The sequence below is a fragment of the Symphalangus syndactylus genome, chromosome 15, assembly GCF_028878055.3.
Source record: "Symphalangus syndactylus isolate Jambi chromosome 15, NHGRI_mSymSyn1-v2.1_pri, whole genome shotgun sequence".
Taxonomy (NCBI): Eukaryota; Metazoa; Chordata; class Mammalia; order Primates; family Hylobatidae; genus Symphalangus; species Symphalangus syndactylus.
This window is the reverse complement of record NC_072437.2, coordinates 89,647,762-89,675,528: the sequence shown is the minus strand read 5'-3', so window position 1 is coordinate 89,675,528 and position 27,767 is coordinate 89,647,762. Positions and strand designations below refer to the sequence as shown.

General features: G+C 43.7%; 1 protein-coding gene across 3 annotated transcripts in view; it reads left to right on the top strand.

Moving 5' to 3' along the window:
• Positions 1-27,767, top strand: part of LOC129464004 (transmembrane protein 272) — a 201,710-nt gene that overhangs the window by 103,943 nt on the left and 70,000 nt on the right. The gene's annotated exons all lie outside the window — the stretch shown is intronic.

The window sequence follows — 27,767 nt, the reverse complement described above, 5'->3', positions numbered from 1 at the left end:
TAAAAAGACATGGTTGATATGGTATCAGAGCCTCTGTCTTCATGTGGCCTCTCATGAAGGGCTCTAGAGTGAGCTCCCTTAGGGGATGTCAAAGGCCGTTCAAGACAGCAGAAGCCACAAGGCCACGTAAAGCCTCAGCCTGGAAGTTAGGCAACATCACTTCTGCTGCATCCCATGGGTCAAAGCAAGTCGCAGATGCACCCCAGATCCCTGCTCACATTGAAAGGAGAGGAACATTAACCAAGTGGGAGGGGAGGGTCATTGCAGTTGTTTTTGCAAACAACCTGCTACAGAAGGTGTGGCTTCAGAGCACTGCAAAGGCCTTTCTGAACAGACCAGATCAAATAGGAAGAGCAGAAAGAAGTTAAGTTCCAGCTCGTTTGTGTTTGCTAGTGTGGAGTCAGGGTATAGCTTCCCTTTCACTGTTGGTCCCCAACATCAAGGGTCAGTTGGGTGTTTGTCCAGGAGCCTGCAGGGACTGTTTGTACTTTTAGAGGAGGGTTGGCGTGGCTTTGGGTTGCTGTCTCTGAAACTGCCCCAGGGCCTGGAATCTCGGGGAGTGCCTGCCTGTGCTGGCAGGGAGCCCAGGCCTGTTTGCAAGCTGTTTGAATGCCTCAGAGCCAGGGTCTCTTATGGACATATTATTTTCTTATCAGGAGTTAAAATAACTCTAGAACTTCTCCTATAGAAATGCAGATGCTTTATTACAATGAAAGTACCATTTGCAAAGCATATGCAATTAGGTCAATAACAACCAACATTTACTCCCCACTTTAGGGCCCATGAAGCACTTTCTCATATGTTCTTCCTTGTTCTCACAGTCACCTGTGGTTAGGCCTCATTATCCTAGTTTTTCATATGAGAACATTGAAGCTCTAGGGGCTCCCTGTCTTGCTGGGGGCTCAAAATTGGCTTGGGGCCCTAGGAGTTGCCCTGGGCCCAAGGGTGGAGCTATGGGAGCCCTACAAAGCCTGCCCCGTTTCAGTGAATCCCTTCTCTCCCCCATAACTGCTCATTCTGTGTGGCTGCACTCATCAGATTATTTCACCCTTTGAATTAGATGCCTCAGGGAGTCCCCTTAGCAGGCTAAGTTAACCTTTGCAGGGGGTACTGACACCCCCAGGTACGGCACAGCCTTGCATGCGGCTCTTTGTTCCAGGGACCCCAGCCTGGTCCACCATTTGCTAGGAGAAGATTTCAGTCCCCCCAGAGCACACAGCCTGTGAGGAGCCACACTGGCTCCCAGAGCCCAAGCCCCAAGTCACCGCTGTGTACAGTGCACGTTCCTCTGCTGTGCAGTGGTGGAGCTTCATCCTGGTGAGTCATTTGTTCTGCGTCTGGGTGTCTCAGCGAGACTCCTGCCTGTCTGCTTCAGAGCCCCAGATGAAGCCTGCGTTCTCAATCCGATTGGGGAAGAGAAGGTGGCATCACAGCTGAGTTGCTCTCCAACGCAGAACCACGGGGCATTGTCCTCAGACACACACTGACATTAACCGAGGCTAATGAGGCAGAGCCTCTCATAATAGCATTCTGTTTCTTTGGAAACCAAGGTGTAGTTTTTTAAGTGTGGCATGGCCCTTGATCACAATTTGCATTTCCTAGCACTTATTCTACCATTTTTACAGGGACCTGTGGCAGGCAGAGGGGCTCGGGGCAGCTTCCCTGCAGGATTCCACTTCCTGCTTGGGTCCACCCTGCTGCTGCGAGGGAGGGCTTGCCCCTTGCCTCCCTGCTCTCTGGGTGTTTCCTTTGTGAAGGGAGGGACCTGGCATGCTAGAAAACATCTCAAAGCCCTGCTGAGGAGGAACTCGGCTTCCCTTGGGATGCTGTGAAGAAGGTGCTTTCCAAATGAGAGGGCGTCAGGAGGGCAGTGGCATCTCCCTAACTGGGTGAGTCAGGTGCGGCTCTAGCCGAGGTGAGTGGAGCCTACTGTGTCCAAGGTGGTGACAGCAGGCACTGAGACTGCTCCGGAATCATGGCTTTCTGAGATTGTTGCTCTGAAGTCCTGTCTCTGGGCCCTCGTCCAGTGTCGTGACAGCTCTTTTCTCTGGAAGAGGGAGGTTAGTCTCTCTCCCTGCATGAACTGCCTTCAGCGTGACATTTCTTCTCTTGCTTACGGCCGTTCTCTGTTGACTGCGTCGTGTTGTCTGCTGTTTTTCTTAGCTCAATGCTTCTCAACAAGGGTGCTTTTGACCTCCCCCAGGAGCATTTGGTAATGTCCAGAGATATTTTACACAGTAACTACTGGAGGTGTGCTATTGGCGTCAAGTGGGTGGAGGCCAGGGATGCTGCTAGACACCCCACAGCACACAGGACAGACCCCCACAGCAATTATCTATTCCAAAATGTCAGTACTAATGAGGTTAAGAAACGCTACTAATGATGATGTTCCCCTGCCTGGTAAATAAAATTCAAGGTTCTCAGCCTCCACATCAGTACAGAATGAATGTTTCTTAATTGAAATGCTTGGAGCTAGAAGTGTTTTAGATTTAGGATTTTGGAATATTTGCATTATATTTGTTGGTTGAGCATTCCCAAACTGAAAATCTAAAATCTAAAATGTTCCAATGAGCGTTTTCTTTGAGCATGACCTTTGAGCATCATGTTGATACTCAAAAAGTTGCAGAATTTGGAGCATTTCAGATTTTTGGATTGCTCAACCTGTACTTTTCACAATATCTTGAAAACGGAGCATGCTTATCTTTTCTCTTTTGATCTAGAGCCTCTTTCTTTTCCATGTCCGTACCATGAATTCCTATTCAAGCCCAGAGAAAATTATTCATTACTACTATGCATTAGCTGCTGAAGGCCAGGTGATGTTTTCCCAGATCTGACTCATCATGATCATGATCATCATTATCATTATCATCATCATCATCAACAATTACCTTAGGCTCATCACAAGAATTGCATATAAGCTAGCCACCAGGCAGTCATCAGTCATCTGTCTTTAGCCCAGTGCTACCTGAATTCAGTTTCTGTCATCATGTATTTCTTAATTTCAAAATAGGCAGCAGCACTAAATCTGGTCCATGGGCTCATTAACATCATCATCATCATCATTATCAACATCACCATCATTGTCATCATCACTGCAAACCAGGCAACAAGGAGTCGTTAAGCTCAAGATGATTCTGATGCTGATGGTGAATGAGAAGCAGCACTGCAGAAAACCACCTCACTCCTAGCATCCCAGGGCCACAGGTGCTCTGTGTTAGGTTGAGTGTTCACTTGTCCAGTGTAAATGTATTTTTGTTGAGTTATTGGCATCTGAGTTTCTGGTGACCAGATGCTTCTTTCTAAACACACACACACACACACACACACACACACACACACACACACACGTGGAAGACTGTTGGAGAAACCCAAATGGTGTCATAGGAGGCAGGTGTGAGAGACGCTTTGGTTGCTCAACCAGGTATGATTCTGCCAGAGCAAAAGACCCTATATGGCTCTCTTTTCTGCCCTAGCACTGCCTCATTATGGCTATGACAGGTTTATTGAAGCTAAAGTTTGGGCATTCTGGGGCAGCCTTTGCCCCACACCCACACGAGTCTTTTTCATTTTTCAGTTGCCACTGAAGTCTGGAAATAGCATTTCTGCCTTTTCCTCTGGCCCCATAGAAACTGGGACTTCTGGGTGTTTAACTTAGCATCTGACTCCATTAGATGCTCAGGGCCTCCTGCGCTTACACCTAGGGATAGGGAAAAGGGGTGTTCTGGGGAGAGTAGGAGGAGCAGTTTGCCCTCTATTTAGTGGCTTTCCCTGTACAGTGGAGAGAGCAGCCAGAATCTGAAGTGACAACTGAGACATTGTCATCTGACATAGAGTCTCTCTTCCCTCCCTGACCTCGTTCGTGTGCCGCCTCTCCCTCCCTCCCACTTCCAACAGTGCACTTAGGAATGAGTTATGAAGTGTCTTATTGGAAAGCAAGACCTGAATAGCAATGAAGGGAAGACACTATAGTTAGTTATTATTGATCATCTCTACCTGCACTTTCTATATTTGCAAGCGCTTTTCGGGACTTAGTAATAAAGTGTCTCTAGATCACCTTGCTGCTTCCCACTGCTGCTGCCTCATGTATGCAGTTCCAGTTGTGTACCTCCTGGATACACACACTAAGGAGGTGAGACCTTCAAAAGAAGTGCAAAATATTTCCACAATTGTGTCTGTGTACAAACTGACCTGTCAAAACCAAAACTATATTTAGGTAGATTGTAATCAGCACTCCCAGTGGATGCTATTGGTGCCTTGCCCAGGGCCCCTTTACCAGGCAGATGCACTCATCTCCCAGCTTTGAGTATTACTCACAGCAGCCGCCTGCTTCCTGAAGAATTGCCCTTGCAGAGCAGAAGCCGCCATGCTAGGAAGTTATCCACTCCCTCAGCATCCCATAGCCAATAACTGATTGCCGTCAGGGCTGTGTTATCTGTTTCTCAAAATAAATTACTCGAAAACTTAGTGCCTTAAACGGACAATGAATATTTGTGATTTCACAGTCCGTGTGGGTCAGGGATTTGGGAGCAGCTTAGCAGAGTGGTTCCAGTTTGGGTTTCTCAGGAGGTTGCCCACAGATTGTCCATCAGGGCTGCAAGTGATCTGCAGGCTTGACTGAGGCAGGTGGCCTTGCTTCTGGGGTGGCTCACTGGCCTGGCTGGCAAGGTGGGGCTGGTTGTTGGCAGAATGCTCAGTCCCTCTAACCATGGGACTTTCCCAAGTTCAGCTTCTAGAGTAGCTATGATAACATACTTTCTATAAAACCTATATTCTAAAATATATTTAATAAAATAACTTTCCTTTAATTTTTAAATCTGCAACATTTCAGCATTTCATTTTAGACATTCAGAGGCTGAACATTTTAGATTCTGGTTCTGAGGGTATGTGGGTGCCCTCAACATCAATAGCAGCAGCTAATAATTCCCAAAGCTTTTCCATGCACCAGGCTGTGAGAAGGGCAAAATGTGTTGTGATTCTGTTGAAGCAATGCCCACCACCCCTTCAGTCCCACATTGAAAATGTAACAAGGCAACTGGGAAACTGTCTTCAACATCAGTGCTTTTTTTTCATTTTGCTTCTCTTGATTTTTACATCTTATAAAACTGAGAATCCACCTATATTCTTTCATCCAATGCACGTTGGCTTCTGATCTCACCCCTGAAATGGCTTCTCCAGAGGTCTGCAGTAACCCCCCTGATACCACATCCCAAGTGATTCTTTTGAGTTTTTTTATTACATGACCTTTCCATGGAGCTTGACCCCAGTGGATAACTTCCCAAGCTCCTCCTTCTTGAAACTCTCGTCTCTTGGATTTTGAGCTTGGATGACAGAGTGAGAAAGGCCTGGCGTGTTTGCTCTGAACTGGGTAACCCAATGGAGCTATGTGGATTTTCTGCACAAATTTGGGATGTAAACACACCCAATGGGGCTTCTGCCCAGAGGATTGTAGCTAGGCTGGGCTGGAGGTAGGGAAAGCAGGGAGGAGGCTACGTGTTGGTGGGAGGAGGCTGATAGAGCCTGAACTGGGGGAGGCAGTGAGCCTTAGGAGAGCAGGTAGATTCTAGATACTTAGGAGAGCCACTGTCACAGAGCTTTGTAAAGGGACTTTGGATGGAGTGGGCACTGGGGGAGGGCAGAAAGAAAAATAGAGGCACTGAAGATGTGTCCAGGCTTCTCCGGGGGTAGTTAGTAATGCCATTGACCCAAGTCAACTGATGTATTTCTGTGTTTTTGTTGGATTCTTCTTCGTTTTTTACTTTCCTTGGCTATATGAATTTCCAGAAGTACCTGTTCCAGGGGCAACTGACAGCTGAGAGGGGTGTGAGGCATGGGAGGGCGGGTGGGGCACAGGCAGCTCCACCGGGCGCCACCCCTCCAGCAGGAGTGGTTTCTTTATATGTACCAGGGATATTTCTGCATTGAACTCTAGACCATGTGGAACTTGGCTTTTTAGCAGGTCAAATGCCAGGCACAACTTTCTAGCTGGGCCAGATGCAGCCACACTCAGGAACCATGCTTCATTAAAGTGTGTGTGGACCCAGGTTCTCTTCCTTCACAATTTTGTGAGTACAAATGAGGTTGTGTAGACATTAACATCACAAATCTGAGAAGGCTGGGCCTCACTTAAAAAAAAAAGTTTTATTGAGATATAATTCACGTCATAGATTTCACCCCTCTAAAGTTTATAATTCAGTGTTTTTTGGTATATTCATAGAATTATGCAACCATCACCACTTTAAAATTTTAGAACATTTTCACCACCCTTCTCTCCCACAAAGCTCTGTACTCATTAGGAGTCATGCCTTACTCTTTCCTGGCAACCTCGTATCTACTTTTTGTCTCTACAGAATTGTCTATTCTGAGCATTTCCTATAAATGGAACCATAAAACGTGTGGCTTTTTGTGTCTGGCTTCTTATACTTAGCATAATGATTTAAAAGTTCACCCGTGTTGTAGCATGTATCAGCAATACATCATTCATTTTTATTGCTGAATAATAATCCATTTTATGGATATATCACATTTTGTTTGTCCATTGATTCGTTGATGGATACTTGGGTTGTTTCCATTTTTTTGGCTATTATGAATAGTGCTGGCATGAACATTTGCATACAAGTCTTTGTGTGGACATATATTTCATTTCTTTTGGAGAGACACCTGGGAGTGGAATTGCTAGGCTATTATGGTAACTATATCTTTACATTAACATTGAAGAACTGACACATGGGCTGCATCTTCTTTCTGATCCCATCAATGATGCATGAGAGTTCCAATTTCTCCACATCCTCACCAACACTGTTATTGTCTGTCTTTTTTATTTCAGTGCATATGAAGTGGTATGTCATGGTGGTTTTGATTTGTATTTCCTTGATGATTAATGGTTTTGAGCATCTTTCCATGGTCATTTGTATATCCTCTTTGGAGAAATGTCTGTTTAACTCATTTGCTTATTTTTAAATTGGGTTGTCCTTTTATTGTTGATTTGTAAGAGTTATTTATTCTGGGCTCCAGTCCCTTATCAGATCTATGACTTGCAAGTATCTTCTCCCATTTTGTGGCTGTCTTTTCACTTTCTTGATTATGTGCTTTAAAGCACAAAATATTTTTATTTTGAAGAAGTCTGATTTACATTTTTTTTCTTTTTTTTGCCTGTGATTTCAGTGTCTATCTAAGAAACCATTGCCTAATTCAAGGTATAAACATTTATTCCCAGGTTTTCTCCTAAGAGTTCCATAGTTTTAACTCTTGCATGTAAGACTATGACCCATATTGAGTTAATTTTTGTATGTTGTTTGAAATAGGAGTCCAACTTCATTCTTTTGTAGGTGAGTATACAATTGTCCCAGCACCACTTATTGAAAAGACTATTCATCTCCCCTATGATTGCCTAGGCTTGTCTAAATCAATTATCCATAAAAGTAAGGATTTATTTCTATTCATAATTTAATAAAAATGTAGTTCTATTCTATTAAACTATATATCTAGCCTTTTCTAGTGCCATGCTGTCTTAATTACTATAGCTTTGCGCTAAGTTCTGAAATTGGGAAACTTGAGTCCTCCAATTTTGTTGTAAGATTGTTTCGGCTATTCTGGATCCCTTGCATTTTTATATGAATTTTAGGGTCAGTTTGTCAATTTCTACATAGAAGCCAGATGACATTTTTGAGAGGATAGTGTTGAATTGGTGCATCAATTTGGGAAATATTGCCATCTTAATACTTAAGTCTTCTGATTCATGAAGATGGCATGTCTTTCCACTTATTTAGGCCTTCTTTAATTTCTTTCATGATATCTTACAATTTTTAGTGTATAAGACTTGCATTTTTTTTGTAAGTGCCAAATGTTGCTGATTAGAAATACACTGGAAAAACCTGTCAGTTGCTATACCCTTTTCTGGCTTTTATTACTGTTTTTAATTGACACATAATAACTGTATATATTTATGGGATACAGTGTGATTATGAAGCCTTGCACCTATGTTGTTTATCTCAAGTATTTTTTCTTCTAGATGCTATTGTAAATTATTTCCTTGATTTCATCTTCAGATTATTCATCGCTAGTATATAGAAATACAATCGATTTTTTGTATATTGACCTCATATCCTGCAACTTTACTGTACTTGTTTATTGGTTCTGAAAGCGATTTTTATGGATTTTCTAGATAAGAGATCATACCGTCTGTGAATAGAGATAGTTTCATTTACTTACCATTATTCGTACTAAATGAATCAATAAGTAAGAGCTGTGGGAGTAAGACCATGCAGTCTAGACAGTCTCTAGAAGGTGGCCTTGAGAAGGCCAGCAGTGATCAGCAGTGATCAGCAGTGGATGAGAACAGGTTTAGTACTGTGAGATTGAGCGGGGATTGAGGCAGAGAAAGTGAGGAGGAATGATAGGCAGGTACAAGGTAGAATCAAGTGAGTGGTAGATCAGGAAATCCTAGACAACACGTTGCCGGTGGCACAGTCATTTTTATTACCCTTTTAGCATGCTGGGTGCCTCTCCTGGAACACATTTAAAGGACCCAAAGGACTCCAGCAGTTCCATCTTAGCAGGAAAAAGATGTAAGTCTAAGCCATTCTTGTTGGCTTTATACAGCCAGAATAGGCTGTGATGTAGGCAAAGGGCAGAAGAGGAGAGAGAACTAACATTTATTATCTAGTATGTGCCAACATTTTCCATATATTGTTTAGTTTAACCCTTACAGTACTCCTACTTTTGCAAATGTGAATCTGATGTTTGTGTTGTATAACATTCAGAAAATGCAAGATATTTACATAGTGGTAGCTGCCATCACACCATAAGTCAGTTGTCCATTTCTCCATCCATGAGGCAACCATCCTCTCTATTATAAGGAGCTCATTTCTCAATTAGTTCTTTGAAAACTGAAAAGCATGTAGATATAGAACAATATCCTGCATTAGTGATTCTTAACCAGGAGTGTGTCAGGAGAAAAATCCCCAGGAGTTTCTTGTATTTCTGCATGTTTATGAGCAGGAACACTGTACTTTTGTTCTAGTTATCTTTTTATTTTATTTTATTTTATTTATTTATATATTTTTGAGATGGAGTCTCGCTCTGTTACCAGACTGGAGTGTAGTGGCGCAATCTCTGCTCACTGCAGCCTCCACCTCCCAGGTTCAAGCGATTCTCCTGCCTCAGCCAGTAACTGGGACTACAGGTGCACTCCACCAAGTCCGGCTAATTTTTGTATTTTTAGTATAGACGGGGTTTCACCATGTTGGCCAGGATGGTCTCAATCTCTTGACCTTGTGATCCACCCGCCTCAGCCTCCCAAAGTGCTGGAATTACAGGCGTGAGCCACCGCGCCCAGCCCTTTTTTTTTTTAGATGGAGTCTCACCCTGTCACCCAGGCTAGAGTGCAATGGCGTGATCTTGGCTCACTGCAACCTCCGCCTTCTGGGTTCAAGTGATTTTCTTGCCTCAGCCTCCTGAGTAGCTGGGATTACAGGCACGCACCACCATGCCCGGCTAATTTTTGTATTTTTAGTAGAAACAGGGTTTAACCATGTTGACCAGGCTGGTCTCCAACTCCTGACCTCAGGTGATATACCCACCTCGGCCTCCCAAAGTACTGGGACTACAGGCATGAGCCACTGCGCCCAGCCTTGTTCTAGTTATCTTTTCAACTATTTTCTCAAGAAGATTATAAAGGAAATCATCTTGGCAGACAAAAATAAGAGTCCCCCTCCAGGGAAGACAGATTTTCTTACTGTGTATGATAATAAAGATAATGTTGGCCAGGCACAGTGGCTCATGCCTGTAATCCCAGCACTTTGGAAGTCTGAGGCAGGCAGGTCACTTGAGCCCAGGAGTTCAAGATCAGCCTGGGCAACATAATGAGACTCCATCTCTACAAAAAAAGAAAAAAAAAATTAGCCAGGCATGGTGGCATGCATGTGTGATCCCAGCTACTTTGGAGGCTGAGATAGGATGGTTGCTTGAGCCTAGGTCAGGGCTACAGTGAGTCGTGATGGCACCACTGCACTCCAGCCTGGGTGACAGAGCAAGACCCTGTCTCCAAAAAATAAAAAAAAGACAATGTCTTACTATGGTGTAAAAGTTGGGCAGGTTTGCCTGCAGTCCTTTCAGCCTTTCAAAAGATTTGGGTTTCTGAAACTTGGGGCTCCTCTGCTGTGATGAACCCAATGTGTGCTCTGTATTCACCTGGGCCACTCTGCATCACCCTGTGGTGCCAGAGAACAAAGGGAACCAACCTGAACATGAAGTTTATGCTGCTTGCTGTGCTTTGTTTCTGACTCAGGAGTCTCGTGTCTTCTGACAGCGTACATGGAACTGCGGCAGACTAACTCCTGTCAGGGTGCTCATCTAAATCACCTGTGGGGTTTCAAAAATCCATACCTGCCTGGGCCCTACCCCAGTGATTCAGATTCAGTATGTCTGGAGTGGAGCCCAGGTACCTGGGTTTCTTTAAGTTCTCTGAATTGTCCTGAGCACATGACCAGCTGAGACCACTCTTGTCACAACGGTCAGGTCCCCAAGCCGACCAAACTGGCCAAGCTTCTGGCAAGGATCAGTGCACAGTTGGAAGTACTCAGCAGGGTTCTGGAGACACTGTAAGAAGACAGCTGCAGGGGTGCCTCATGGGAAGAGATGGGCCTCCTCTGGTGGTCGCAACAGGCTTTGTCTGATAATCACAGCATCCCCCTCTCAGGGCATCCGGCTGGGTGCGTAGGACATGTGCACCGACAGCTTGAACAACCTTCCCCAGAGGGCAGTGACTGCAGAACCAGGACCTGCCCTGAGATTTTAGCCAGGCTGTGAGAGGGTGCCCTCTCCTGGACATGCTGCTGCTGCTCGCATAGTTCCTTCACTTAAAACTGAGTCTCTGAAATGATAAGAAAACTTCAATAATTATTCTAAAAACATACATTTGTGTTACACACATGTGTTTCTCTGTCTCTCTCATACACACACACACACCCCTCTAGAGCTATATGGCTTGTTATAAGCTTTGAAAATCTTTTATATTCACCAAGCTGTCCCTGATGGCACAGCTAGAAGGAGCTGGAGAAAAAGACAAGTCAGTCTGAAGCTTTCTTGTAGGCTGAGAGTTAAATTTCCTGCAGATGGGCTCCTCCAGGAAGGGGATGTGGAGTGTTGGACTTTCCTGTGCCAAAGTTGAGACAGGGGCCCTGGGGCTTGCTGAACGCTAATAGAATTTAGCAGACTCTTGTTCTCCCTGAAGAAAAGAGCTTTTGAAAGCAGGCATTGTCCACAGAAAAGAGATGAAGTGTTTAGGCTAAGAGGAGAAAGGTAAGGCAGCCGTTAGGAGAGGCTTGTGGTCACGTTGGTTGTTATGTGGGAAATTTTTTAAAACATTTAAAAGGGGAAAAAAGACTATGGCAAGAGCATCCTGAGTCTCAGGGATTGTGTGTTGGAATCTGAAAAGTGGAGAGGATATTTACCATCACAGAGGGCTGTCAGATCATGGATGTTAAGCATTTGGCACACTGAGAACACTCCCTACTGGTAACTGTAAATCTCATCATTAGCTGCATGCTCAGCTGTTTTATTTTTTCCCCCATCCCAGGGCAGAGGGTTGGGGGATATAGGCAGTGGTGTCAGAGTCTAGCTGGGAGGGGTGATGGGACAGGAGGTTGAAGATGAGGAAATGCCTGGTCTGCTGTCTTGGTAGCCCTAGCTTCTGGCCCTGTCCCACAGGTAGATGTATAAATGTCCCAGGTGGAGCCCATAGCAAACACCCCTCTGCACCTTCCCACCAGAGTTCTTTTCAGGGCTATCCAAGAGACAGCCAGAATCCATTCCCTGCCTAAAGCACAGAGAATCTGACTTGAGTCACTGTCTCGTGGCTCGATTTCCCTGCAGTTACTATAGAGTGTGAGCCCCATCTGTAAGGAATATTTAGAAAACCACCTTCAGAGGCAGTTTCCCACCCCACAGTGGCAGCTAAAGAGGGCAATGCTATCAGAGTCTATGCTGGTTATGGGTTCTCTGCAGCTCCCCACAAACTACCCCAATACTACATGCATCTCAGCCAGGCCGATCCAAGTTCCTTTTTCCTTTAAGTCAGGGGTCCCCAGCCCCTGGGCCATGGACCAGTACCTGTCCGTGGCCTGTTAGGAACTGGGCCGCACAGCAGGAGGTGAGTGGCAGGTGAGCAAGCGAAGCTTCATCTGTATGTACAGCTGCTCCCCATCACTTAAATTACCACCTGAGCTCCACCTCCTGTCAGATCAGCAGTGGCATTAGATTCTCATAGGAGCATAAACCCTACTGTGAACTGTGCATGCCAGCGATCTAGGTTCCCCACTCCTTATGAGAATCTAACGCCTGATGATCTGTCACTGTCTCCCATGACCCCCAGATGGGACCATCTAGTTGCAGGAAAACAAGCTCAGGGCTCCCACTAATTCTACATCATGGTGAGTTGTAGAATTATTCCGTTATATATTACAATGTAATAATAATAGAAATCAAGTGCACACTAAATGTAATGCACTTGAATCATCCCAAAACCATCCCTCGGCGTGATCCATGGAAAAATTGTCTTCCATGAAACTGGTCCCTGGTGCCAAAAACATTGGGGACCACTGCTTTAAGCGACTGCAGGCTCCATTTGCACATTTGGGTTTGCCCTTTTGCAAACTTCTCAGTCCTTTCATGCCTTTCCTTGGAACATCCACTGGGCATCTGCTTTTCACCCTGCAGCTTTAATTTTCCGATTTACAGAACTCAACTCCCTAGCAAAACCCCCGCCAACCACCATCAACTCATCTCCAGCTGCAGTGATTGGCTCCAAGGGTGAATACATCACCCAAACCCAGCCAATCAGAGTCCTTTTACTGAACTTCCACATGTAGGGCTCTTCTATCTTGGATTTTTATTACCTGAGAGGTCATAAAGCAGGTGTTTCCTGTGCTGATGTCCCAGTCCCCTGACTCACAAAGAAAGAGTGTCTGTAGGGAGAGAGAAGAAGCCCAACACACGAGATGTGGAGAGCTGGAGAGCACTCATGCCTTTGCTTTAGTTCCTGAATCCAGTTGTGCCTGTAGCCACTTCTGTCCCTGTCCTTTCACAGTTATCTGTCCCAATACATCCCACTCGCTGCTTTATGATTTGAATTGTTGCTGACACTTTTTAACCTCTAAAGTTGTGATGACTACACACTTGTTCCCCAAGCAGTTCTTCAATGCAGGGGGTGGTGTGTCTGTATCCGTTTAATCTCAATTTGAAGATTAGAAACTTGCTGGCCTGTCTCAGGCCTTCCGGGCTCCATCCTGTGTGATGACTTCTTGCTTCTTTGCTTTGCATACAGCACTACTGTCTTCATCATTTATTACTGTTGTTATCTTCGTTATTATTTAAATCATACAAAGTTCTGCATTGAGGATTTCATGTATTATATTTGTTTTCTCCACAACAAGATGACAAGCTTTTGGAATGATTTTTACATCTTAAAAAACAGTCTTTTCAGGACTGACCTTAATTCTGGGCACCTATCCAACAAATAATAACATTAATTAAATAAAAAACATTTTCCCAAAACACAGAAGCAACTGTGTGGCCTCCTCTGAGCACGATCACATTCCCTGGTGATCAAGTCTTCAGCTGATGCTGATCATTTGAATGTTCACATTCTCAATGTGAAGAGGCCAAGCAGAAGCACATATGGTGTGAGCCAGGGGAAAAGATTTTTGTACAACTCCTCTAAAGTAAACATTGTTTTGGGGAGAATCCCAGAAAAACACACATTCATCATTGTTGCTGTTTTTTCATGACTAGTCGCAGGACCACAGTGATTCTGAAGCAGCAGGTCCTGGTCAAGCTAAAGGAACAGGGGGATCTGAGATTAGGGTGCAGGGAAGGAGGGACAATACTTCAGCACAGAAACAAGGCCCAGACTTTCCAATTTGGGATGCTTTTCGTATGTACTTCTTTACTGAGGGAGACAGAGCTTTTGATGCATTTAATACTGGCAAATTACTTTAAAATGGCTAAAACACAGATCCAGTTTAAGCTCTCTCCTAATCCCCTAAACAAATACTTGAGAACTGCAAAGAAAGCAAACTAAGCTAATCTCCATCTGAGAAGGTCTCCTTAGTTTGACTTCTGTTCCTGTGAACCCTTGGAGAGAAGACCCTGGTACAAAGTCCTTGCCAGGGAGCTCATTGTTACTGCCAAGGACAGGTGGATGTTTAAGGAGTGTGTGCAGACAACTCAAGGAGCATGAAGGATGGATGTACGATGTTTGTCAGAAAATGGGAAGAGCTGAACAAATTACCGGAGAACTTTTACTAGGTTCATTAACCTTTGTGTTGTAGTCAGGGTGCAGTCAAGAAAGGCAGGGAGTTTCGTGGAGGGAATTTAATACAGCAGGCTAGTTAGAAGGGCGTTATAAAACCAGGGGAGGGTGAGGCAACCCAGAGATTAGCAACTGCAGGAAGCCATTACCACTGCTAGGACGGAGGAACAAAGGGAGGGGACTGAGCCACCAGACCCAGGAACTGTGAGCTGGAACTCTGGAGGAGGGGCTGCATGAGATGCCACCTGAGGACCCTATGGCTGAAACCATGAGGGAAAGGCCATCATGGGGAATGGGAAATGGAAGCCAAGAAGAGGCTGTGTGATGGAGCTGGGTCCAAGGAGGAAATGTGGTCACCTACAGAGAGAGATGTAGTCACTGCCCAAGAAAAGGCTGGAAAGGGAGGTGGAGCTGGTGTATTACCAAGTTTCCCTCTTCTTCCATCCATGCCTCCATTGGCTCAATCTAACAGGAAGCAAGTGGGCACAGAAGCCTTGATTCCAGCTGGCTGAATGATCACTGGGCTGTGGCTGCCAGCACATTCCATGTGGGCCCCAAACGCCCATTTCTTATGTTGGTGTCTGGTACATAATCTGGCCACATCTCATGTCACAGCCCTCCTAAAAAAGATGTTACCACAGTAGCACCTTCCCTGGGCCCTCATGTTCACCCAAACAGACTTGTGTACAACATTCATGACAACAGTGGCAAACAAAAGTTCAACAAATTGAGTTTAAAGATCTAATTAGCTTTTATTGGGCATTCATGCATTGAACAGCAACCTATCCAAAGATTTTAAAAAGATGAGCTGAGCAGAGGACTTTAGTTTTATAGACAGAAAAGGGCTAAAGAAGCAGAAAGAAGGAACAAGAAGCACATTAGTCAGCTCAGAGTTCCTCACGCACCTAGCACAAGTGACTCCATTCTGGTTTGGTCTGGTCTGTTGGGTCCTAGTGCAGGAGCTCAGTCCAAAACACAAGCCTCCCGTACATTTGATTTAACATAAGTTTGTGTGCACTTGATTCTGCAGGGTGTCTTAGTCTTTTTGTGTTGCTATAAAGGAATACCTGAGGCTGAGTAGTTTATAAAGAAAAGAGGTTTATTTGGCTCATGGTTCTGCAGGCTGTACAAGAAGCATGATGCCAGCATCTGCTTCTGGTGAGGGTCCTGGGCTTCTTCCACTCATGTCAGAAGGTGAAGGGGAGCCAGCACATGCAGAGATCACATGGCAAAAGAGGAAGCAAGAGAGAGAGAAACGGGAGGGAGATGAGAGGCTCTTTTTTAACAACTAGCTCTTGTGGAAACTAACAGAGCAAGTACTCACCCCCAGCCAGAGAGGGAATTAATCTATTCATGAGGGATCCACCCTTATGATGCAAACTCCTCCCGTTAGGCCCCACCTCCAATATTGGAGATCGAATTTCAACATGAGCTTTTGGGAGATAAACCTCCAAACTATAGCAGGGGGTGTATAGACCTTGTTTCCATTGAACAACTGTAACTCCCACCGTATTTAGAGTGCTCAAAGATGAGGACTGCATCCTTGCATTTCTAGCCCACTCTGAGCTGAGGTCCCTCACAGCCACCACCAGTGTTGCTCAGCACTCCCAGGCACTTGGACTGCACCCCATGGAGGAGTCTGGGAGGCCCCTGCATACACCCTCTGTTCATTGTTCCTATCCTCTTGGTCTGCCACAAGAAAATACCACAGATTGGCTGGGCATGGTGGCTCATACCTGTAATCCCAGCACTTTGGGGGGCCGAGGCAGTGGATCACCTGAGGTCAGAAGTTCAAGACCAGCCTAACCAACATGGAGAAACCTTGTCTCTACTAAAAATACAAAATTAGTCAGGCGTGGTTGCGCATGCCTGTAATCTCAGCTACTCGGGAGGCTGAGGCAGGAGAATCGCTTGAACCCGGGAGGCGGAGGTTGTGGTGAGCCGAGATCACACCATTGCACTTCAGCCTGGGCAACAAGCGCAAAACTCCATCTCAAAAAAACGAACAAACAACCCCCCCCCCCCCCGCCACACACACACACACACACACAAACAAATCAGATTGGGTGGTTCAAACAACAGGAAGTTATTTTCTCACAGTTCTAGAAGCTGAAAGTCCAAGATCAAGGTGCTGGCAGGGCTGGTTTCTCCTGAGGCCTCTCTCCTTGGCTTGCAGATGGCCACTTTCTCATCATGTCCTCACAGGGCCTTGTTCTCTGTGCATGCATCCCTGGTGTCTCCTCCTCTTCTTGTAAGGCCATAGTCCTGTTGATTCAGGGTCTCACCCTTATGATCTCATTTACCCTTAATTACCTCTTTAAAGGCCCTATCTCCAAATATAGTCACTTTAGAGGTTAGGGCTTCAATATATGAATTTTAGAAGGACACAATTCATTCCATAACAGAAGGGATATGAGGAAAAGTGTGAATACTTTTAGAAAAGCCTTTTAGAAAAGCAATTTGGCAATATGTATTAAAATTGTTAAAATAAAAAAGATACTCTTCTACCCAGAAATTTGTTGCTAAGAAATTATCTCACAGCTAGAAAACCACCAGTAATAATGAAAATGTGTTCAAGGGTGTTTATCACAGTGTTGTCATTGTGGCAAACAGTCACCTGGACACAATGTATATACCCATCAGTGGGAAAGTGGTTAAAAAAATCATGGTGAAATACATATCACCAGAGAGACTCTGTGGCCATTAAAAATAATTAATTAGAACTGGCCAGGCACGGTGGCTCACACCTGTAATCCCAGCACTTTGGGAGGCCGAGGTGGGTGGATCACAAGGTCAGGCGTTTGAGACTAGCCTGGCCAACATAGTGAAACCCCACTCTACTAAAAATACAAAAAATTAGCCACGCGTGGTGGCAGGTGCCTGTAATCCCAGCTACTTGGGAGGCTGAGGCAGGAGAATCGCATGAACCTGGAAGGCAGAGGTTGCAGTGAGCTGAGATCGAGCCCCTGCACTCCAGCCTAGGCGACAGTCTGAGACTCTATCTCAAAAAAAAAAAAAAAAAAAAGAAAAGAAAAAAAAGAAAAAGGATTAATTAGAACTGTACCAATTTACTTGGAGTAATTCCTATGAAGTACTGTCACGTGAGAAAAGATGCATGAAGTGTGCACAGGATGACTATAAATGATAAAGCAAATCTTATATGCATCTATATTGGTATATAATCACAAAGGTTGTTAACACGGGTAGCCTGGAAGGTGCTTGTGGAGGGGACTGATGTGACAGGGAGGTTACAGAGGTGGGATCCCTGAAAGAGGAAATAAATTTTTATAAGATTGAGTCAAGTAGGCTGGGCGCAGTGGTTCACGCCTGTAATCACAGCACTTTGGGAGTCCGAGGTGAACGGATCACCTGAGGTCAGGAGTTCAAGACCAGCTTGGTCAACATGGTGAATCACCATCACTACTAAAAATACAAAAATTAGCTAGGTGTGGTGGCTGGCGCCTGTAATCCCAGCTACTTGGGAGGCTGAGGCAGGAGAATCGCTTGAACCTGGGAGGCGGAGTTTGCAGTGAGCCAAGATTGCGCCACTGCACTCCAGCCTGGGCAACAAAGAGCGAAACTCCCATCTCAAAAAAAAAAAGATTGTGTCAAGTAAAATTACAATATGTATAATGCAATCACACTTTACCATTTATATGAAGTTATACAGGTGTGTATATGTTTAAAGATGTTAATGAAATGAAATAAACTCATGTCTGTCCCAGAAAACTAGAGATGACTGGGCATTGGGAGGTAGGAGGCATAAGGCAGGGCAGGAGGCAGATGAACTAGAAGTGGCCCAACTTGCCTTTGCTCTCAGCAGCCCCTTGTTCCCCAGGGGGCCTGGAATCTTCCAGAATGGGAGGAGAAGGAAGTGAAGGATTGAGAAGAGTTGGCAGAGTCTTCAAGGATTTACTGTGCCAGAAAGCTCACAGTTTTCCTCATGCTGCGGTCTGGTCGTGGAAACAAATACCTCTAATTCCCTTTAAGTAGGCCAGAAAATGAGCCACATAAGGATATGCATTACTGGATTATTGTAGAGGAACAAGCTCAAAGCCAAGGACTTTCACAGCAGAAACATTCATTGTCTAGGCATGTCTTGTCTGTCCTGGGCAGTCTGTCAGCAAATAAAGCAGGTGTATAGAAAGATGGTCTTCATTTTCAAAATGAAAAATTTTGTTAATATCATCTTTTATTTTTAACAAATCCTAAAAGAAACAAAATAGAGACGGCTTGAATCACTGTTTCCTTTGGTTCTCTTTTGCCATCTTGGGGCCCCATTCTTCAGAATCCTGCAGCTGAAGGATGTCTAAGAATGGAAGCAATGCTCAGGTAATTGCTAAATAGTTGTCCAGGCTAGTCAGTTAATGATGTTTATCGAGTGACTCTAAGAAGTATGGGCGGCTAACCCCCAGTTGGTGAAGGCATTCAAATGACAACCATCAATTCCCCCAAAAGACCACCTGGCAAACCTTTACACCAAGCAAAGCCAAGTTTATGAGACTTACTGCAGTGGAGAGCACACTGCCTTGTAGGGACTTAGTAGTGGCTCAAAAGAGGAAAGCAAGGAGAAGATCTTTATAGAGTTTTAGATCCTAGGCTGGGTAATTTTAAGGTGGGTCTTGCAAGCGGAGAATTTATTGGTATTGGGTAGAATTTCTGATATAACGGTTAGGGATTGGTGAGCATGGTAAGGTAAAGATCTTCAAGTTAGTTTTGAGGAGTCAGCTAAGTCTTCAGAAGTTAACTATTTTAGTTGGTTTGCAGTCTTATCATTCAGAAACAAGTACTTTCTGGAGCAACTAACTAAGTTATTTCACTTGGTCTCAGCATTGTTTAGCACAGGGACCAAACTATATTTGGTTTTAGTTTTCACTACTTAATTATTTACCAGCCAGAAATTTCCAGTGATTGGGAACTTACTAAGATGGAATCATGACAGTCAGCTCCAAGATACTGCCCCAAATCTTTGCTTGTAATGGATTATGTTGTAGTAAGTATAACTTGAAGTAAGAATGATGTAAAAAATTCAGAAACTGTTTTATCTATAGAAAAAGATAATAATCTTTATTTAAGACGCCAACAGTGGAGAGGTTAAGAGCATTGGTTCTGGAGATAGACAGCCTGGTTTCAAATCCTAGTGCTGCCCTTTACTAGCTTTGTGACTTTGAGTAAGTCACTTGACAGCTCTGTGTCTTATTTTTCTCACCTTTAAAATGGTAATAATGTAAGTTCATTCCTCGTAGGGTATTTTGAAGATTAAGTGAGTTACTATATGTGTGGCATTTAGAAGATTGCCTGGCAGGTACTAACTGTTCAACAAATGTGAATATTATTGTTTAATAACTTGACAGCTATTTAAAACTAAAACCAAAGTCCTCCACCTGCTGGCTTTTTAATCCCAACTTCTCCTTCAGCACCTCTTTATTTTTTCCAGAGTCTGCAGTCATTTAGATGCTTGTAATCTGCATTAATCTTAGTCTCCTCTCTCTTGAGATCTCTACACCACCTTCCCAAACCAGTACCTTGAGGGTAAAATTCATACACAAATAAAGGAGAATGATGGGTGTGATGGAAGCTCTAGGTACCAGGTGGGGAAGCTGAACATGGAAGAAAGCCTTCTGAAGATTACAAGCTTCTTCCTTTATGGAGCTTTGAGTGATCCAAGAAACATCATAACCCCCAAGTTTTTGTTTGGAGCATAAGGCTGGCAAGCTTTGTATATGGCCCTCGCTATATTTTTAGAAATTCTTTGCTCTCATTGGACATTTATTTGTTTGGCTTGATTTCAGATGAGACAGAGACTGAAATCTAGGATCTTATGGTTTGGTAATGTGCTTGTGTGTCTAAGACATTCAATTCCACAAGACCAGGGTCTGACTGTTTATATACAAAGGGAAGTGCCTAGGAGGGGAAACTTGCTTCTGTACAAACACTAAAGCCAGCCCAGAGCCTGGCTTCTTTACAAGTCTTTTTGTTCTACAGAGATTTTATTCTACTGGAATGTATTGGCAACTGCAAATTTTATACATGCCCATTTATTTGCTGTTACGCTGTGATATGGTTTGGCTGGTCCCGACCAAATCTCATCTTGAATTATAATCCTGATAATCCCCACATGTTGTGGAAGGGATCTGGTGGGAGGTAATTGAATCATGGGGGCAGTTTACCCCATGCTGTTCTTGTGATAGTGAGTGAGTTCTCACGAGATCTGATGGCTTTATAAGTGTCTGGCATTTCCACTGCTGGCACTCATTCTCTCTCCTACTGTCCTATGAAGAGACGCCTTCCACCATGATTGTAAATTTCCTGAGGCCTCCCCAGCCATGCGGAACTGTGAGTCAATTAAACCTCTTTTATTTATAAATTGCCCATTCTCAGGTATTCCTTCATAGCATTGTGAGACGGATTAATACATGCTATATATGAAAATTGAGTGAAAAGGGATAAGTGTCACATCCAGACACAAATCAGAGTCTTTTCCTATTGGTCTCTTTCAAGAGAGACAAAAGTGTTCATGGATACCCCTAGCAGACTGAACTTCACATCTTATTGGACAGGAATGGGTCAGGTGCTCACTTCTAAACTTAGTGGCCAGAGAATAGAATTGCCATGACTGACTTTCACTGGCATACAAATCATGGCACCAACCACTTGGACCCCGAAAGCATCTTCTGTGCCTGAGACCATTGTGTAGGTGGTAAAACACTGTTTCATTTAATCCTACACCAGCCCTATGGACTAGCTATAACTTCCTCATTTTACAAACAAGGAGACAGAGACTTGGAGAGTTTAATCATCATCATAACCAAGCATTTACTATGTTTCAGGTAATGTCCTAAGTGCTTTACATGTATCAGCTTAGCTAATCCTCATCAGAGCCTTTTGGGGTAGGCTCCATTGTAAGTTCCTTGTTATAGATGATGAAATTAAGGAATGCAGAGAAAATTTTCAAGCTCTCACAGCTAGCAAGGGGAAGAGTCAGGGTTCAAACTTGGGAAGTCTGACTGCAATGTCAGAGGACCTCACTATACACTACTGAGGTCATATACCAGTGTCAGCATACATGACCAAGTCAGGTGGAGGGGTCAGGAGTCAAACACAAGTTGATCTGCTTCCAGTCTCCAACATTTTAATTGTCAGGCTATACCATAGTCCACACCATACATTAGTACACTGCTTTAGGGCTATCAACTATTCATTTCACATATTTGTTCATGTCGTTATCAAACTAACCCTATGAAGTATAATATTTGCAAAGGAGAGAGCAAAGCCTGGGACATCTAAATAAAGTCACAGTGAATAGGAGACAGAAACAGTCTCAAACCCAGGTCAACATTGCCACAACCAGTTTTCACTTTCTAGACTCCCCATCTGTGGAAAATGTAAGATCAACCCTGAATCTTGCCTGTTGTCAAATACAGGTTATGGGTCATTTCCTTATTTACTGTGGAAATGTTAGGGATGTGGGAGGATAGGCTTTTCTAGAAGCAAACCTTAACTATTGTAGAATTCTGGCAGGAGGGTGCATCATTCTCTACCTCTTTATTGATGCTACATGAACACTGGTCAATAAATGACAGTGATTAAGTACTTGGTATCACTTATTGACGGTAATTGAAAACCTAGTCCCTCAACGTTGCCAGTGTTTCCCTCACTCTTCCAACCTAAAAGGGCAACACAGACTTTTACTTTGACATCATTTTAAAGTAATTTTAGTTACAAAGGGAAAGAGCAGAATGGATGAAAGCTGGAATATCAAATGACAAAGGAATGGATGTATCAAGGGAAGCAGAGCTTTACATGGATGGAGGAGAACTCACAAGTGCACTTGGCAAACATAAGCCAGGTGTAGACACAATTCAAGTGTCGTCATTAGTTGTGTTTTCAACCAATAGCAACAGGAGACAAATTCCTAGGCAGACAGGGATGAGTCCCTGGTGAAACCTAACCTTCAAACCAAAGACAGTTTAAAGTCTGAAAACTGAGCTGCCAGGCCCAGATAGAGTCCACAACTAGAGTCCCTGTCTTATTCTCTCTCTCTCTATTGATTCTTTCTGGATGATGCCTTTTAACCAATTGAATGGTGCTTTTTCCAAAGCTCACCCATGGACCAATCAGCATGCATTCCCCTTCTAAGCCCATAAAAACCCCGGACTCAGCCTCACAGACAGCCATCTACTTTAGGGCCCCCTCTCACAGCTGAGGGCTACCCACTTCAGGTCCCTTCTCAGATCAAGAGCTTTTCTGTTGCCCAAGAAAATTCTTCTCTGCCTTGCTCACTCTTCGATGCTTGCACACCTCATTCCTTTTGGTCATGGGACAAGAGCCTGAAACCTGCTGAATGGTGAGTGGGAAAAAAGCTGTAACATACCCCTGTTCGCTGAGCTGGGGTCAGTTGGGAACAAGAGAGCTGTAACATGCCCCCTTTGCCGAGCTGCAGGTGTGAAGAAGAGAATCCACTGGGCACTGTTCCCTCCTGGCTGGCTTGCTGAACTACAAATGCTGCAACATTTCTTGGGAGCTTAGACCTCAGAACTCCCTGGGCAAGAGCTGTAATGCCCCTTGGGGCTCCACGGTTGCTGGCATCTCCCAGTTTTCAGGTGCTACTGTGTTTGTGTAGATGCTGGCACCCAACAGGGAAGCCACTCGTGGCACACCCAGTCCAGCCACAGGCTGAGCCCGGAGGCATGGTGGGCACAGGAACCAGGCCAGGGCACCAGCCTAGTGCAGCCTGCCGGGTGGAGTGGGTGGAGCAAGCCTGGTGGGCCTGAGCAAGGCCCTGGGCAGAGGTCATGGCAGCCGCAGACATTTCTGGCTGGCAGAGCGGCACTGACGGAATCCTGTAACACAACTGTTTTTATTTATTTTATTTTATTTTATATTTTATTTTTTTATTTGTTATTTATTTTTATTATATTTATTTTTTATTTTTTAATGAAAAGCTTGTAATATTTACACGTTTACAGAGTAGATAGAACCATCACTTAGGTTTCACCATTTCTGAAGCCACTTTAATATATTCTTGGCAGGTTTTTCATGGTTCTGATGGCAATTGTCCTCACCCCCCATGCCACCCTTGTGTCCCTTCAACACTTTTATAACTGTTGGTTCATTTGAAGATGTAACTAGATTATGAGATATTGTGACCACGCTTTGGTATTTCTACCTGTCTGATTTTTAATTCTTAGGAAGCTAATTTACAAAACCAAAGTTAGATGCTAGTTAAGGAAAATTATTTGGGATACTACTGCTTCAATATTCTATTTAAGATCAGACAATAAACAAGCTTACACCTGGGGATAACATATACAGCTTTTCTTTCAATAGGAAGTAGGAGTCTCAGCAATATAAAGACCCAACAGTCCAATTCCAAAATGTCATTAAGCACAGTTAACAATGTATGTATTAATTATTGAAAACAGCTAGGATAACTAAATGACATCATAGAATCTCAGGGACTGTGCTTGGCACGTATTAGACATTGAATGAGGTTTTGATGAGTAAATGAGTGGCTAATTTATGCAATCCCAACAAGATCATAGACTTACGTGGTTCAGTCCTAAAACGATGTCACATTCAAAGAAACACAATTTCATAAATGAAATTGTTTTAAATAAATTTTTCTTTACTGTTGTCTTTAAATTCTTTAGTCTCACACCACAGAAAATAGATTAAATGCTAATCTACTCTTACACCACACAACCCTTACCAACACCTCGTGTCCTCTTTCTCTCTTGCACTCCTACTGTTTTAGTTCTTTTGGGGTGCTATAATGGAATACCATAACCTCAGCAGCTTATAAATAACAGAAATTTATTTGTCACAGTTCTGGAGCCTGGGAAATCCAAGTTCAAAGCATTGGTAGATTTGGTGTCTGGTGAGAGCTCATTTCCTGGTTCATCGGTGGTGTCTTCTTGCTGCTCCCTCACGTGGTGGGAGGGCAGCTCTCTGGGGCCTCCTTAATAAGGGCACTAATTCCATTCATGAGGGCTCCATCCTCATGACCCAGTCACCTCCTAAAGACCCCACCTCCTGCTAAGATTACCTTGGGAATTAGGATTTCAACCTGTGAGTTTTGTGAGCTCACATACATTCAGACCACAGCAGCTGTTTTTTAGAGCTTTGTGTTCACTAACACCCCGCCCCACTTCTGTCCAGCCCTTGAAGCTTTTACTCCTCCTACTTCCTCTTTCTATTTTCCATCAGATAGGTTGATTTCAAATTCTTCCATTCCTCCTGCTGCCTTTCTAGTCCTTCCTTCATTTCTCATTATCTGATTTTTTTAGAAAGAGTTATTATAATATAATAAACTTTCAAGGCACACCATCCATGTCCTCTATAACCTTTCAGGCTGTTAATATTAGAACTATCCCTGGTGAATGACAATTTACCCTGTTCCTACAGCCCCAGAGAAGAGATTTTACATCCTTTGCAGAATAGAACAACCATCACAGTAAGAGCCTCAGCATGTATGACCTAAATCCCTGCTTACTGCTGCCTCCACACCTTTCCTTCAGTGTTACTCAGTTGTTTGGCCACACCCAGAATACTTGGTGATTGTTACTGGCTCGTCCTTCAGCCTCATTTTACTCTGGCTATGCAATGGCAGTTCACCTAACTTTTCAGTGCAGGCCGTAATCACTTCAGTCACCTCTTCCCAACATTCTCCAGGACCTTGGCTGGAATTTATTTATTACACTTTTTATTTCCATAGGTTTTTGGGGGAACAGGTGATATTTGGTTACATGTGTAAGTTCTTTAGTGGTGATGTGTGAGATTTTGGTGCACTCATCACCCGAGCAGTATACACTAAACCCAATTTGTTGTCTTTTATCCCTCACCCCTTCCATGGCTGGAATTTAGATGCTGCTGACCAAGATCTGTGGTTTTCTCATGGCACCCATGGGACTGTGGGGCCTGCTGCCCACATTCAAAAATGTGGCCCCAATGGAAAAAAATAGTCTTGAAGAATTTCAACTTCTAGATTTTTCCTTTTAGTCATTAGCATATGTTTATTTTGTCAATTTTTTTATTTTATTTTACCAGAGTGTAATTTCTATGGGTGGGAAGGTAGTGTGGGGACCGACTGACTTTTTCCTTTGTATTGTTCTGTCAGTCACTTAACTTTGTACAACGAACAGTGTGACTTAAAAAAAATTCCCTGTATGTTTCATCATTTACTTACCTTCTTGTTGTCCCAATCAGGTTTTTAAAAATAACTGATTCTAATTTCCAAATACTTTAATACTACAGGCCCATGCCTCAGGGTGGAGACTCATAATTACACAGGTTCTCTTCAAGTATCTCAATAGATTCTCAGTCTTTCTTTGTTCACAGCTTAGCTTAGAGTCCTTACTTTTTTTTTTTTTTTTTTTTTTGGTGAAAGGAATTGAATTTAAAAGTCAACAATCTAGAAACTTCAAAATTACTGCAGCCACCTACTACTTTCCAAAAATAAGCACCCATCAAAACTACAGACTCTATCATTTGTTACCCATGCATGTTCTATTACTAATGTTCTCAAATCAAATTTGAGCTTAAAAACAGAAAATCTACAGTTTTGTTGATGACTCCTCCCACCCCCAACTATTCCACCCTTCAGCCCCATGGCATGTTAAAGGGAAGAGCAATGAATTCTGGTTGTTACAAGAGAATATTTGGAGCATCTGACTCTTTTTGCTGTCAACCAGGGAGTCAACTTGAGGCATCCATAATGACTCAACTCCCTGTTTGATTCCTTCTCTCCTTTTATTCTCTAGAAAGCCCTTCCTGGACCCTCTTGTTGGACTAAATGACCTTTCTCCACATTCCTCACCACCCTGTGCAAACCTCTCTTTGAGTACCTGCCACGTTCTGTTGAAATTAAGTCTTATCCTCCCACTGTATTTTAAAGTCTTTGAGGACAATGCCCATTTGCAAGTCACCGTTGTATGCTTAGTGCCTGGTACAAAGCAGGTGATCTGAAATTCCTGGTGGAAGTGGAAGGGTCATGTGTATGTTGGGTGGGTGTGTGTGAGAAGGTGAAAGACACATTTTTCATTTGCTTTTATATAGCGACCACTCATCTTAACTTCAACTCCTATTCCAAATCTTCCTCTGAATTGTACAAATTTTTAATTGTTACATTCTCTGTAGATGGGTTTGGATGACACAGGAAACCCCTTAAAATCATCTGCAATGTTCTCAGCCCTGAGTTTGATGGATTACTTCTGTGAGTGATGGTGAGTCGTGGTGGTAGACAGCTTGTCCAATCCCTTGCAGTTATTGTTACTTAAGACTTTTTCACTTGCAAGAAAAAGGAACATGAGCTAACATAAGAAAATGCGAAAGTCTTATATGGGTACTGGATTATGTCATAGAACAACCTGGGCTTAGGAGATCAGGGCCCAGAAACTAGCATGCTGTAAGGAGCACAGGAAGTCCCTGTGCTGGACTCTCACCTCGCTATCTCTGCAAGTGTGTTTTGTTTTTTCTCCTCCTGCAGACTGGTTTTCTCTGTTTCTCAGCCTAGAGGAAAAGGAGACATACATTGCCCAGAGGCCCAGTTCTGCTTACGTTCCCATTGACCAAAGTGGTTACAGAGCTCAAAAATCTTTGTCTGTTTATTTGTGATCTGTGGGGCCCAGGGCTGTGGCTTTTCTTGTGCAGAGTATCTTCTAAGGGAGGCTCTGCTGGACCTTAAATTACCAGAATCTCTGTGTAAATACAAATCAACCTGTCATGAGAACTGAGAGCAAAATCATGAAGCCCAATGTTACCATCTTTTTATTATGTACTTTTGGAAATTCTAACAAATGCAACTAAACATTAAATAGAAACAAGAAATACAAATATATTACATATAAATTTAATATGTAACAAAAGAACCTTCATATAGTGAAGAGAAGAGTCATTTAATACATTGTAAGGAAATTCCTAATTAGCAGTGTAGAAAAATCTCTCTGGCCCTTACCTTTCTCCATATATCAAATACCAATTTAATTCCAAATACATTCAAGAGTTACCTACTTAAAAAATAAGCTGGGCACGGTGGCTCACGCTTGTAATCCCAGCACTTTGGGAGGCCGAGGTGGGCGGATCACGAGGTCAGGAGATCGAGACCACGGTGAAACCCCGTCTCTACTAAAAATACAAAAAATTAGCTGGGCGTGGTGGCGGGCGCCTGTAGTCCCAGCTACTCGGAGAGGCTGAGGCAGGAGAAAGGTGTGAACCCAGGAGGCGGAGCTTGCAGTGAGCCTAGATCGTGCCACTGCACTCCAGCCTGGGTGACAGAGCGAGACTCCGTCTCAAAAAAAACAACAGCAACAACAAAAAAAAAGCTGTTGGAGAGGCCATAATGGTCTGGCTCTGTGTTGCCACCCAAATCTCATCTTGAATTGTAATCCGAATTGTAATCCCCACGTGCTGTGGGAGGGACTTTGTGGGAGGTAATTAGATCATGGGGGCATTCCCCCCA